This window comes from Chiloscyllium punctatum, chromosome 23 (genome assembly GCF_047496795.1).
Source record: "Chiloscyllium punctatum isolate Juve2018m chromosome 23, sChiPun1.3, whole genome shotgun sequence".
Taxonomy (NCBI): domain Eukaryota; kingdom Metazoa; phylum Chordata; class Chondrichthyes; order Orectolobiformes; family Hemiscylliidae; genus Chiloscyllium; species Chiloscyllium punctatum.
In genome coordinates this window covers 31,161,930-31,178,309 of record NC_092761.1, presented here as the reverse complement: position 1 = coordinate 31,178,309, position 16,380 = coordinate 31,161,930, and positions in this window count along the sequence as shown.

Genomic DNA, 16,380 nt, shown 5'->3' with positions numbered 1-16,380 from the left:
TGGGAACATGCTGACATGAAAACATCTAGCTCTGATAGCAAAGGTTTTTACATTAAACTGGGAGTATGTTTAACTAAGCAATTCAGACGGCCAAGATGAATAATTGGCATTTGGTTCTTCAAGCTGAGCTCTCCACAGCAACTGCTCCAACGAAGGCCGTGGATAAGATCCCCATCGATTATTTTGGTCAATTTTAGCCTCAACAACAACCTATTGTTCTGAACAATGCTACGCCTCAAGCAGAGTGCTAAGTCTGATTTTCATCGTTAATTTTCCAATTCAGTTCTTAATGCACAGTTTCTTATGAATGTGGACAGCAGAAGACCGTTAACATTCCATTTCTAATATTTCCAGAAAATTCTACTCCGCTGATATCGCCTTGCCTTATCACACCTCAAGCCAGGGACCTGGATCAGTCGAGTTCCTTTCCACACATGGAGTTGCTTTTTCGAATTCATTGACTTCTGATATAATAGATTATTGGCCTTGAGAGTCAGTTGTAAATTAGGTTGAACTTTCTCAGCTTGACTTTCAACTGATCCAAAAAAAAAATTCATCACCTGCAGGTAAATGTATTGCATTGCTTCTTGTTTTGCTTAATTCCACCCCCTAACCCCCCACCCCCCACTCCCGAACATCCAAATTTCACGATAGTTCGACAAATGTTTTGAAACTGATTCGTGTTGGAAGTTGGTGGCTTTTGGTGTCTCGACATATAATTTATTCAATTAGACGTCTTGAAATGACTTCGGATTCTTCACAGTTGAAAATTCACTTTCGATTGAATGCAAAGTTCAAGCTCCACGAAATTCCAAATTCCGCAAAGAGATTAATGAATTTTAAAGGAATCAGCGCTGTGATCAGGATGCGAAGCTGTGCAGGGAGACCCCATTGGATTTCAAAACCAACACCTTAACCTCTCGGCCATCACAGTTACGGGAAAATTGCCAATTTTCATAGTAAAAGAACTGAATTCATGAAATACGCAATTTGTTTGAAGAACAAATTGTCAAGACCCAAAGATTTCGCCGAATCATTTGCAGAGACCCAGACGATCGTTACCTTGGCAGATTGACAGGATTTCACCGCAAACTAGATTCTGTCACAGCTGAAGTTGTGGGAATGATTCTTCGTCGAATTTTAGAGTCACGGATGTTCAGCACATGTAGAGAGGATCATTGTTTCACTGCGTCCGATCGACCTTGACTCAATTGCTCATCATCTGGTGCCAAAGTTGTGTTTTAATATTCATCAAAATATGGTATTAAAAATATTGATGCTAAGTCCATAAACACTAGCTGCATTCGTAAAAAAAAAAAATCGGAATTAGAAAGAATGCAGAACCAATTTACAGTAATGTATCCAGCAACTCATCCGTAAGTTCTGACAATGAACTTGTGAGCACAAGACTGGAAGATTGACCGAAGATTTGGAACTTGAAATCGTCTTGACGGAATTATTTGCAAAGTTTTTGCGGTTGTTCTAGTCATCAAGTCCTTGAAAAATACAACATGGAAAGTGGCCCTTCTTTCCAACTTGACCATGGTGGACAGTTATCCTAAATTAATAGGTCCCATTTGCCAACATTTGGCCAACATCCCTCTAAACCTTGTTACTCATATATCCATCCAGATGCCATTAAATGTTACAGTTGTACCAGTCTCCAACAAATTCTCTGGCAGCTCATTCTGGACACGACCGAAAAAGTTGCCCCTGACGTCCCTTTTAAATCCTTACCCACTAATTTTAAACCGATGTTTTCTAAATTTTGACTTCCTCACCAGCAGGAAAACACCTTGATGAGTCAACCTATCCATGTCCCTCATGATTTAATAATTAGCAACGATTTGACTTTATCATACTTGTCAGGAGGGAAATGTGTGGAGATTATTTGGTGAAGGTTTGAAGAAGAAAGTCTGATGTACAGATTTTTAGAATTGCATCTTGGAGAAGTTATTAATAAGTCATTGAAGTCTAGTAGCAGTTGTAGAAGTCTGTTGTGAAAGCTGCAGAAGGATTTCAGGGCACGAGAACGAAGCATTATTTCCAATGTATTGTGGCTCAGTTCGACCGCACTTGGACTACAGTATGAGGAATTATAATCCTCAATTTAGGAAAGATACTAATGCCATATGAGGAATACTACGAATGGTGATTAGCCTTGATATCATGGTTGAACATTAGTCCTGTGAATTGAAATTGGGCAAATCTGGTTTTTTTTAACAGTTTCAACACAAGAGAGGTAATCTCATTGAGAGTTGCAAAATATTTGAAGAGATAAAGAGGGTGGTGCAATTAAATTTTGTTCTGTAATTGATGAATCTAGAAGCAGGAGAGGACAATTTTAAAATGAAGCATTGTGATTTATGACCAGGATGAGAACTATTGATTTTTGTCTTAGCCTTGAGTAGTGTCGCTATTCAGCACGACAGTGAGCCTTGGATATTTGGTCTTTGAATGCATCACTATCAGCCTGACCCGCCGACACTTACTTCATCACTGTAGACCTGACCCCTCACACTTACCGCCTTAATTTCAGCGTGAACCACTCAAACTTACTGCATCAGTATCCATCTGGCGCCCTCACATTTACTGCACCATTTTCACTTCGAGACCCTCATTTTGACTGCGTCGGACTGCCAAATACTTACTTTGTCACTATCAGTCACGTCCTTACACTTCCTATGTTACTATTATCCTGACTCCTTACACTTACTGTGTCACTATCAGCCTGACTCTATCACACTTATTATGTAAGTACCATACTGACGCTTCACACTTGCCGTGTCACTACAACACTGATTCCTCAAACTTACTATGTCGCTATCACCTTGACCCTCTCACATTTACTGCGCCACAATCACACTGACCACCTCACACCTACTGTTTCACTATGAGCTTCAACACTCACACTTACAGCGTCACTACCAGCCTGACTCACTCACACTTATCACCTGAAAATCAGCATTACTCTTTCAAATTTATTTCATCATTATTAGGCTGAGGCACTCACACTGACAGCGTCACTAACAGCCTGACCCCCTCATACGTACTGTGTTGGTATCTCTCTGATCCCCTCAGAATTACTGCGTCACAATCACTCTGACCCCCTCATACTTAATGCGTCACTATCCCTCTGGCACCCTCATACTTCCTGCATCACTCACACCCTGACACATGCGCACCTACTACATCCCTATCAGCCAAACCCCACTCACTAATGGCGTCAATCGCTCTCTAATCTGCTCACACTTAATGCGTCACCATCACCTTGACACTCTCTCACTTAGTGCATCAATATCAGCCTGACCCCCTCACGCTTACTGCATCACTACCAGCCTGATCCCTTCAAATGTACTGTGTCACTATCAGACTGACCCACTCATAATTACAACATCACTATCACCTTGACCACCAAACTTTGTGCGTCCAGATCACACTGAACCTTTCACTCTTCTTGCGTCACCTTCAGCCAGACCCTGCACACTATCACTCTGACCTCCTCATACTTGCTGCATCACAATAACTCTATCCCACTCACACCGTGTGTGTCACTATCACCCTGACAATTCATACTCACTGCACCACTATTATGCTGACTCCATCACAATTAGTATATCATTATCAGCCTGACCTCTTACACTTACTGTGTCACTCTCAACCTGTCCCCTCATATTTCCTGTGTCACTCTCAATCTGACACCCTCTAAGTGTCTGCGTCACTGTCACCCTGAACACGTCACACTTACTGCATGGGTGTCTACCTGAAACCTCACGCTTATTGCGTCACTATCATCCTGAGTGGCTCACACTTACTGTTTCACTAGCACACCAACACTCTCATCTTTACTGCGTCACTATCGGCCTGACACCTCACACGAACTGCATCACTATTAGCCTGACCCGCTCACACGTTTTGCGACACTACTAACCTGACCCCCTCACAAGTGCTGTGTCGCTATTAGCCTGAGCCCCTCACTATCACGCTGATCAAGCTCACAATTACAGCATCACTATCAACCTGGTCCCCTCACACTTTCTCTGTCATTTTCACCCTGACCCTCTCACACGTAATGCGTCACTGTCACACTGAGACACTCACATTTTCTGCGTCGTTATCAGCCAGACCCGCCGGCAGACAGCGTCACAATCAACCTGGCCCCTCACACTTGCATGCCTCAATATCAGCGTGAACCCCTCACACTTACTGCATCACTGTCCATCTGCCATCCTCACACTTACTGCACCAGTTTCACCTTGACATCCTCATTTTTACTGTATCACTATCAGCCTGACAGCCACACACATATTGCATCACTATCAGTGACGCCCTCGCACTTCCTATGTTAATATCACCCTCACTTCTAAAACCTACTGCGTCACTATCAGCCTGACTCCATCACACTTTTTGTGTCAGTATCAGACTGACGCCTCACGCTTACCATGTTACTAAAACTCTGCCCCATCACACTGACTGCGTCACTATCAGCCTGACCCCTCAGACGTACTGCTTCAATATCACCCTGACCCACTCACACTTTTTGAATCAGTTTCAGTCTGACGCCTCGCACTTACTGTGTAACTAAAACTCTCCCCTTCATAGTTACTGCGTCACTCTCACTCTGATCCTCTCTCATTTACTGCATCACTCTCACCCTGATCTCCTCACATTTACTGCGTCACTATCACCCTAACCCACTCACACTGTCTTTGCCATTTTCACCTTGCCTGCCTTATTTTTATTGCGTCCCCATCAGCCTAACCGCCACACACTTATTGCATCACTTCCAGTCACGCCCTGACACTTCCCGTGTTACTATCACCCTGAATCCTTACACTTATTGTGTCATTATCAGGATGACCCCTCACACTTACTGTGTCACTATCAGCCTGACTCCATCACATTTATTGTGTCAGTATCAGACTGACGCCTCACACTTATCTTGTCACTAAAACACTGCCCCGTCACATTGACTGTGTCACTATCAGCCTGACCCCCTCACATTTAGTGCTTCACTATCGCAATGCCCCTCTCTCACTTCCGACATCATTTACACCCTGACACCCCACACTTGCTGTGGCACTATCACACTGAGGGCCGTACAATTAGTGTCACCGTCATCCTGACCCCTTACACTTAATGCGTCACTATCACACTGGTATCTCACACCCACTGTGTCACTATCATCCTGAGCTGCTTACACCTATTGTGTCACTATCACTTTGACCCGAACACACTTCCTGCATCAATATCAGCCTGACCATTTCACACATGCTGCGCCACTACCAGGCTGAGTCCCTCACATATACTGAGTCACTATCAGGCTGACCCACTCATGCTTACTGCGTCACTATCTCCCTGACTCCCCACTCTTACTGCGTCAAGATTATTGTGCCCCCATACACTTACAGCGTAAATATCATCCTGACAACTTCACACTTACTGCGTCGTGATCAGCCTGATCCCCTCAGACTTAATGCATCACTATCAGCTTCAACACTCACATTTACTCCATCACCTCTAGCACTACCCCTGCACACTTACTACATCCCTAACCGCCTTAACCCCTCGCATTTACTTCATCACTATCAGCCTGAGACACTCACACTTACAGCTTTACTACAACCTGGCCCTGTGAGTGCATTTACATCACTGTCACCCTGACCCCTTGCCCATACTGCGTCACTATAAGCCTGGCCCTTCAAATGTTCTGCCTCACTATCACACTGACATCTCACACTCCCTGCGTCACTATCACCCTGACCCCTCACAATTACTGTATCACTACAATCTGACCCCCAGAAAGCATCTGCGTCACTGTCACCCTGACCCTATTACACTTGCCATGTCACCATCACAATGACACATTCACACAGTCTGCTTCACTGTCATCCTGACACCTCACACTCACTGGATAACTACCATCCTCCCCCTCATACTGACCTGTCACTATCATCCAGAGCTGCTCACACACTTATGCGTTCCTATCACTCTGCTCCCAACACACTTACTGCGTCACTATCAGCCTGACATTCGCACACTTCCCGCATCACTATCAGCCTGACCCCTCACAATTTCACTGTGTCTGTCAGTCTGACTCCTCTCATTTCCTGCATCACTTTCACCCTGTCACTTAACACTTACTGGCCAGTATTAGCCTGACGCCCTCAGCATACTGCATCAATATCAGACTGAACACTCACACTTATTCTGTCACCATCACGCTGACCCCCTCACACTCACTGCGTCACTCTCACCCTGTCCCGCCTCACTTCCTGCATTGGGATCACTCTGACTCACCGACACTTACTGCATCACTATCAGCCTGACCCCTCACACATACTGTGACACTATCAGCCTGACCCCATCACACTTGCTGCGTCTCTATCAGCCTGACCCCCTCACACTTACTGCTTCACTATCAGACTGACCCCTCACACTTACAGCATCACTAACAGCCTGGCACCTCACACTTACTGCGTCACTATTCCCCGAACACCTCACATTTATTGGCCACTATCAGCCTGACGCTCTCAACTTACTGTGTCACTACCAGCCTGAACGCACACACGTACTCCCTCACTATCACCCTGACTGTCTCACACTCACTGCGTCAGTCTCTGCCTGACGCCATCACACTTACTACGTCACTATAACCCTGTCCCCTCCCAATTTATGCGTCAGGATCAGTCTGACACAGTAACACTTACTGCATCACTATCAGCCTGATCTCCTTCCAATTACTGCGTCACTATCAGCCTGACCACTCACTCTTACTGCGTCACTGTCACACTGACCCCTCACACGAAGTGCTTCACTATCACCCTGACCGCCTCACACTTACTGCGTCACTATTGGTCTGATCCCTCAGACTTACTGCATCACTATCACTCTGACCCCCCTCACTGCGTACCTTTCGGCCTGATCCACTCACACAGTCTGCGTCACTACCACGCTGACACCTCACCCTCATTGTGTCACTATCATCCTCACTCCATCACACTTATTGAGTCACTGTCAGCCTGATCCCTTGTAATGGAAAATTATCAGTTTTGGTGAAATCTGTGAAAGCATGGTTGAAACAAAGAAATATGGTCCTAACTTTGCAAAAAGACTGAAGAAATGTAAAGTTCAACCTAATTTTCAGCTGACTCTCAAGGCCAATAATCTATTATATCAGCAGTCAATGAATTAGAAAAAGCAACTCCATGTGGTGAAAGGAACTCGACTGATCCAGGTTCCTGGCTTGAGGTGTGATAAGGCAAGGCGATATATAGTATAAAGGGAATATGTGAAAACTGTCAGGCATCCATTTTATGAGGCGTCTTGCAAATGTGTCGGGTCCATTCTGCAAATTTCAAAAATAAACTTTTTCTTTGCTCTTGGTAGCATTTGCGTCGAGTTGATTGAAATTCCACGTCAGTAAACTTGGGGGCTCGCCTGGGACCCTGCCACTGGGTAAGATTTTGAAGATTCCCAGGAGGTGTACGCGCCACTTCCTTGAAGGTCTTTCACTTCATCTCGAGCGCTGAATTAGCCCCTTTGAGAGAGAGGACTGGGGATAAGTGGATCGCCCCAGAGTCACGTTCCGAATCGAATAGGGTCAGGGTAAGAGTTGTGGCTAAAGTAATCCGACATAGAGACTCGTTCGAACAGAAAAGACGAACCAGGAAGAGGGACCAGTGAACTCTCATGCAGTATTCGAGTAAAACTCTCTGGAGAGTTTAAGAGACAGCAAGATTAACGGTGGTTTGAGACTTGGAGCCACCATGGGCAGCGTTGGAGTCACCAAAGCTGTACTGGTTACGTGGGTTCTTGGTTTGTGAAAGCCAAGGAAATGAGGTGGTCGTGCCCAATGAGAGGAGACCTCCGGAGGTAAAAGCAAATTATATTGGCAAAGAGAAGATTATGCTATCGTGAGAGAGAGAGAGAGAGATAGACAGATAGACAGACAGAGAGATGAACACTTTTCCAACATCCATGAAAATCGGCTCCAACAAGAGCGAACAAAAAGAGGGTGGACAGACAACTCGGAATGGTCAAGAAAAAATACAATATATGCTAAATAATTATGGCCCAGTTTCTGTAAAACAGTTAAAAATGTAAATCAAGGAATGTGTTTTTCTGGAGGAAGGAAGTTTTAGTAACATTTAGTTGCAAATGCTGAGGTCACCGTTGGAGGAGAGAGAGAAGGGGAAACGGAAGGGTAAAATAGAACCTGTGAATTGGAGTGCTTATCACATGTTGAAGGCTGAGCCTGATTTCAGGGAAAGAAAATCTCGAAATAAAGATAGATCAAGTACACATACAAACACCAGCGCACATGCACACACACACGGAAAACAACCTAATGAAGCTGGACAGTGTCTTAAGACTGGATCAGACCCTGACCTAAATGGGTGTCCTCGAAGAGCTACAGCCCCCTCCCGTCCCCCCCCCCCCCCAACTACGAGATCCACTTCACGAAGATTCCAAGTCAACGTTTGCCGCCTCCGGTTCTGCTGAATCACCAATAGCATGTCGTACCCACAATCAATTGAAGCAAGAATCCCTAAAGAAGTCGAGACAATGTCCCAGTACCTTTAGCACCTCAAGTCGATAACGTCTATTGTGGACTGATACCACCCAAAGACATAACAACGGCAGAGATGACACCGTATGTGGCACACCTGAGGAGCAGCTTCATCAATGGAATGAAGTACGAAAGAACAAAATAGGTAATAATATAGATGTATTACCTGGGACACGGGAAAGTTGAATTAGATAGAACATTACGTGATACATGCTGAAATACTACTGGCTCAAGAGAACCATAACCGGAAAATAAAGATGGAACAGCAATCACATGAACCTCAGCTTATTATGATGCAACTGGTCGTTTAGCCATTGGAGGGAGGAACTGCGGGAAAAGAGAGAGGCACAGGTGGAGTTTGCAAAAGAGGAAGGGATCGTGAAAGTGCGCTTGCAGAGATAAATCTGGCTGGTGCTTTGTTTGTGGAGCAATGGACCACTGGTCAGGACAGTGCCCGCACAGACAGCCTCACTCTCTCCTGGAGGCTGGACAGCATGGTGACTGACAGGGGACGACTGAGGTTGAGGTGGGCAGGCCAGAAGGTACAGGTTAACCTCTTTCCTTTATACTTGGCAACGAAGAATCCCGAATGCAAATCACTTCTACTAACCTAACGGGCACTGAGATGTATCTCAACTCTATATTGAACATTGAGATTACGAAGTGTGGACAATATGTTCAATATAACAATGATGCGAATATGTCGATGCCTATCTCTATGTTATATGTGGAAGGTACACCAATTAACTTTTTGGTAGATACATGGCCAGCATATTGACTCCTCAAATCAAGAGAGTTCAGAGAGTTGACACCAATAAAGATGAGTGGAATGTTCCTGAACTCAATGGAGGCATCAGGCGTCGTGATATGAGAGAGTTTTACCGCACCCATATTGTGTGAAATCAGTAATGTGTATCCATTCTAATTCTCAGTTTTGTTAGCGGAATTCTGTCCTTTACATTTGATGGCTCGGGATCTCATAGTGAGACTGGGGTTGTATTTGCTCAGTACTCCGACGGGCTTGCAGTTAATTCAAAGGGAGAATTCACAAGTATAAACTGTAATATACAACACACCCCTGGTGTATGTCTATGAGTGGCGAATAAGACAGAGGGCAATGAGTTCAGTGAGCAATACACTCACCCTGGAAGCAAGTAACCATGTTAACCCAATTAGCACCGATTTTCTTTTTGCGGGAATATGCTGCACTGCACAGCACACATACACCACGGTAGCCCTGAGGAACCATAAGAGAAGTATTGGTTCTGGAGATTGGTTAAACCAGGTCAGTTGTTATTGTGCGAATTTTATTGAAGGGATGGCAGATGTGCAGTCAGTGTGAACTTATGTAAAGTACCTGCGACGGCAAGTAAACTCTATATTTTTGATGTGGAAGGCTATGCTCCTCGCGTGTCACTGGCGAAGGTGTCCAGTGACTGGTGGCAAGATTTGGGGCCATGGGTACTAAAGGCAAAAAGAACGAAATGTTGGGTGTTCTGGGACGATTTGGGTATATGGTTCAATGCAGATGTGCGGACATATAGGAAGAAATTAATTTGTCTAACTCAGGCAATAGAACAGTCGAGGTAACCCCCTCTAGCCCTGAAGAGCCTAGAAGGCTGGCCTGGTGTTTCCCTAAGATAAACTTCTCAGACCCAAGATTAATAAAGGTCCCTACTGAATTATGGGTAAAAGGCAAACATGATGTGGGGCATATACGAGGTTGTGAACCAATACGAGTAACCCCGAAGTCGGAGTATCGTCCTTGCAGAGCACAATACCCGTTAAAACCAGAGGCCATGGACGTAGTTACTCCAGTCTTTCAATCCTTCCCAAAGGCTAGAGAGATAATCCCCTGTGTAAACTCACCGGTGAGAACTCCCATTTTTGTGATCAAAAATGCAAAAATTCCAAGTGAACCGGAGGAATGGAGGTTTGTTCAAGACCTGCAGGCAGTCAATAACAGTGTTGTCCTGTGCGCATCAAATGTTCCCAAACCCTATACTGTATTAGTTCAATTTCCACCGGACAGTAAATGGTTCCCTGCTGTGGATTTACAAATACATTCTTTATTGGAATGGTGCATCCAGATAGTCAATTCTGGTTCGCTTTTTCATTCAAAGGGAAGTCTTATGAGTGCACACGACTTTGTAAATGTTACTGTGAGTCACACACCATATATAATGAGGCTCTATGCAGGAGTCTGGAGACTCTTGTTTTAGCCCCTGGGTCTGCGCTTCTGCAATCTGTAGACGATTGCTTAATAGTAGCACCGACAGAGGAACAATGTGAGAAGTATTCCCTTGCATTGCACGAGGCAAGGGCACAAAGCCAGTCTCGCAACGCTTCGATTTATGCAACTACAGGTGAAGTTCATCAGTCACTTAATATCTGAACAAGGGAAGACCATTGGTCAAGACAGAGTGCAAGTAATTCAGCAAATTCCAAGGCCTCACATGAGGATACAATTGCTATCCTTTTTGGGCATACGCTCCTACTGAAGAACGTTTATCCCACATTACACAAATCTTGAGGTGCCCTGAAGTGACATGGCCCATGGAAAAGGGTAGCAGAACCAAGGTCCGTTGCAATGGATCCCAGCGGCTGAGTTGAATTGAAAAAGACGTTTCAAAGTACACCTACACTGTGGATTCCGAATCCAAACAAGCCTTCTGTCAAATGGTAGATGAAAAACATGGCTGCATGACATCTGTGTTGTTGCAGGATCATGGAGGAAAATTCAGGCTGGCAGCTTATTTTTCAGCTAAGCTAGACCTCGTAGCGGCAGGATTGCGTAAATGCCTGCGAGCTGTGGTTGCTATATAATCGGCTATGGCGACTTAACCAAACTGATCGCACATGCAGTATCCTTACTGCTTTCCGAGCAAAAGACAGCACATACGTCGGCAGCACGTTGACTCAGATATAATACTGTGTTCTTGGAGAAGCCTAACATTGCAATAAAACGATGTAACGTCCTTAATGCTGCTATTCATCTCACGAGAGAAGGAGATGGAGACCCACATGATTGTATCGCTGTAATTAATGAAAAGTGCTGCTAGACAAGACTTGCAGAATTCACCACTTCAGAATCCAAATATGGCGTTTTTCTTTGTGTGGATGGGTCAGCATTCAGGAGCAAGGAGATAGGCCAGAATTGTATTGGGGATGCTGTAGTAACTACCCATGATGTATTCAAAGCGGGATCACTCCCTTCTCAACTGTCAGCTCAAGCAGCGGAGCTGATTGCATTGACTGAGTCATGTAAATTGGCTAAGGGAAAGACAGCGAATATTTAACCGATAGCAGATATGCATTCGGAATTCCACATGATGTTGAAACCCTGTGGAAACACAGGGGCTTATTGACCTTCACCGGAAAGCCCATCACACACCGTGATCAGATTTCTGACCTCTTGGAAGCGGTCCTATTGCCTAAATCAATCGCTGTGTTTAAATATGAAGCCCACACGAAAAATAACGATTCAGTTTCTCAAAGAAATGCAAGGGCGGCAGCCCAGCAGCCGGTAAATGATCAGTTTGACAAAAATCCTTACCCCAACAGCAGACGTACAGGAGTCACAGTCGAAGTCCAGGCTTGAAGACACGTTTGAGTGGTAAAAAGCAGTGTGCAGTTTGAGGTAAGGGGTATGGTTTGGCCCCAATGTTAAACCTTTTCTACCACGATCATTATTTCCATTCTATGCCAAACTGACACACGATAAGGAACATGTGTCAAAAGAGGGGAGATATGACAGCATTTCAGCACAGTGGTACACTGAGGGATTTACTTATTACTTCCAGAAATATTGTGAATGATGTGTTCTCTGTGCCACAATAATGTGGGGAGGGGAGTACAGATGAGTCATGTAGCACTTCCAAAACCACAAAAACAATTTGAACATTTACAACTGGACTTTACCGAACTAACACCCTGCAAAGGAAAAAGGTATTGTCTGGTAATAGTTGATACGTTTTCCAAATGGGGGCAAGCGTTCCCCACGGCAAAACAGAATGCCAGTGCCATAACCAAAGCTTTCCTAACTGAAATAATTCCGAGATGGAGCATCCCTGAGAGGCTTAGTAGTCCCAAGGTTTGTGAAGGTTTGTAGCTCAGGTTGAGGTTTAGAGTGTAGGTTTGCTCAGAGAGCTGTACGTTTGTTATCGAGACGTTTCATTACCTGGCTAGGTAACATCATCAGTGGCGACCTCCAACTGAAGTGAAGATGTTGTCTCCTGCTTTCTATTTATATGTTTGTTATGGACGGGATTCCCGGGGTTTGTGGTGATATCATTTCCTATTCGTTTTCTGAGGGGTTGACAGTTGATAAATCGATCTATGTGTTTGTTTATGGCGTTGTGATTGGAGTGCAATGCCTCTCGGAATTCTCTGGTCTTTCTGCATATACAGCAAACCGACAAGCACTGACCAAATACTTAACTACACCAGCAACCATCCCAACACGCAAAAAGGAATCTGTATCAGAACACTATTCCAATGAACCACCACACATTTCAGCACAGACGAACTTCGGAAAACAGAGGAGAACCACCTATAAAATGTATTCAAGAAGAACGGATACTTAAAAAAATACAGTCCACAGATTCCTCAGGAACAAACCACGACAAGTAGACCTAACACAGCCAGGAACCCTATTGACCTTTCCATACATCAATGAAGTCTCAGAAGTGGCAGCCAGACTATTAAGACCCCTCGGAATCCCACCAACAGTCTAAACAAAACTAACTAATTTAAAAGACCCAGTACATCCCATGGACAAAAGTTAGCCACCAGGATACAGAACACCAGCTACCAGATGTGCAGGTCGGGTGAATGGGTCATGCTAAATTGCCTGTAGTGTTAGGTGTTAGGTAAATGTATGGGTGGGTAGCGCTTTGGCTGGTGTGTGTGGACTTGTTGGGCGGAAAAGCCTCTTTCCACACTGTAAGTGATCTAATCTAATCAGGATGGCAGGTATAATATGGGCAGGTGGCGAGAAAGCGTACCACCATTCCCCTGGGGAGAAAGGGGTGCTGCTACACCGCGATACTGTCCACCAACACAACAGTGTTCGCCCTAAAAGGCAGCAATTGCAGAACTCGAAGGGGCCTCCCTCTGCATTGGAATGGGTACACACTCGCAGAACATTCTCGCATATGGTGTATTCGCAAATGAGACAGAGGAAGGCCTAGCACTCATTAACACTGAGTTAATGGCGGTTAGGAAGCAGTGACACAAAATCGATTAGTAGTAGACATCCTGACGGCCGAGAGAGGGGGTGTCTGCAAAACGTTAGGTACCTCGTGCTGTATTAATGTTCCTCATGAGTCCCAAAATATTACCGGTTTAATAAATGGTATAAAGGCAGCTAAATGACCTCCTCCACGAGCAGATGACTTCTCCTTCCGATGGCTCACGTCCCTTATGGAGGATGGGGGTAATGGACCCATATCGTTCTACTAGTTGTAGGACTGGTCTTACGCATACTGCTTTGAATAAGACCTTAGTTGTGTACCTGCCTGCACCACTTGCTTATGAATGCAGTAAGATACGAAATGTTAAACTATTAGTGGCCCCAAAGAAGGAAGATCCGATTGCTTGTCCGCACCCTACAGTGACGTTGACGAATGTGACGTGTGAAGATGGGCTGTGTATCGGGCAAACCAGGGAAATGGGAAACCTACCACAAAGCTTTGTTACAGTTAGGTGGTGTCTGAGGAAATGCCTGGTGTTCATAAATTATTTTTGATATATAGCTATCTGGCTTTTTATTTGGTTGTTGTCCTTGTTGTAAAATGACAAAAATTTGGAAAATGTAATGGATAATTAACAAAATTAACATTTACTGTGAAATCTGTCAGAGAATGTTTTGCAAAATTTAATACTTCGCTGAAATATGCAAATACTTTGCTGAATTCTGCATCGAGGAGTCAGCTTGTCTTTGTGGAACTTTGCAAACATTTCACCTGGCCTTGCGAGCAGCCGAGTTCAGAAAAAAAGCTTCGGAAAACATAAAGACAATTATTTCCAAGGCATGGGAATGAGAAAATATGAGCTCGAATGTTTCCCAACACTTGTCCTTGAGCATGTGACAAGAATAGCATAACACGAATATGTGAAGTTTGCTCACAGCCCTTACATAAAGCACTTTTGCCAAGTGTATTGGCCGCTCTGCATGCAGAGGTTGAAAAATAAAGCCTTTTCTTTGCTCTTGTTAGCAGTTGATTCGAGTCGATTAAATTTCCACGACAGGTGTCAGGGTGTCAGGCAGTGGGAGAATTGTTGGGTATCAGTAAATGGGAGAATTGTTGCACAGTGCCATTACATTAGAAAATTAGTACAAATTGCCGATTCATTAAAGAATTTTCGCAGAACACCTCTAAATGGTAGATTAGGGAAAGGGAATCATTGAGAAGGAACAATTTTGCAAGCAGCAGTAAAGTCGAGATTCGAGTCCGCCCACCAAGAAATGAAAAAAAGACTTTGGAGCAGGGAAGTCAATACGTGGAGCAAGTGTATCAGGAAACAACGCAATGGGGCAATTGATGCAGGGCATCAATAATGGGAGAGTTGGTGACGATGTCACGAAAGTAGAGAATTGTTGTGCTTCTGTTCGCCGAGCTGGGAATTTGTGTTGCAAACGTTTCGTCCCCTGTCCAGGTGACATCCTCAGTGCTTGGGAGCCTCCTGTGAAGCGCTTCTGTGCTGTTTCCTCCGGCATTTATAGTGGCCTGTCTCTGCCGCTTCCAGTTGTCAGCTCGAGCTGTCCGCTGTAGTTGCCGGTATATAGGGTCCAGGTCGCTGTGTTTGTTGATAGAGTCTGTGGATGAGTGTCATGCCTCTAGGAATTCACTGGCTGTTCTCTGTTTGGCTTGCCCTATAATGGTAATGTTGTCCCAGTCGAATTCATGTTGCTTGTCATCTGTGTGTGTGGCTACTAAGGATAGCTGGTCGTGTCGTTTCGTGGCTCGTTGGAGTTCGTGTATACGGATCGTTAGCTGTCTTCCTGTTTGTCCGATGTCGTGTTTTGTGCAGTCCTTGCATGGGATTTTGTACACTACATTAGTTTTGCTTATGCTGGGTATCGGGTCCTTCGTTCTGGTGAGTTGTTGTCTGAGAGTGGCTGTTGGTTTGTGTGCTGTTATGAGTCCTAGTGGTCGCATTAGTCTGGCTGTCAGTTCCGAAATGCTCCTGATGTATGGTCGTGTTGCTAGTCCTTTGGTTTGCGGCATGTCCTCGTTCCGTTGTCTCTCCCTTAGGCATCTGTTGATGAAATTGCGATGATATCCGTTTTTGGCGAATACCTTGTATAGGTGTTCCTCTTCCTCTTTTTGTCGTTCTGGTGTGCTGCTGTGTGTTGTGGCCCTTTGGAATAGTGTCCGGATGCAACTTCGTTTGTGTGTGTTGGGGTGGTTGCTTTCATAGTTTAGGACTTGGTCTGTGTGTGTGGCTTTCCTGTAAACCTTTGTGGTGAATTCTTTGCAACACAAATTCCCAGCTCGGCGAACAGAACCACAACAACGAGCACCCGAGCTACAAATCTTCTCCCAAACTTTGAAAGTAGAAAATTGGTGGAAGACTTAGGGAGAACTAGTGCTGAATAATATTAAATGTGGTGGAGGTGCAGCTGCTGACGAAAAGAAGATTCGTGCAGGATTCGAAAATGGGAGAATGGTGCACGGACGTGAAGCTGTATTTGGGACAATTGTTGCACGAACCACAAAATGGAAAAATTGCACAGTGGAACTTTAACAGCGAATTGGGGTATGGCACCACTAGCTCAGAGAGTCAGAGTGGCGTTCCCCACA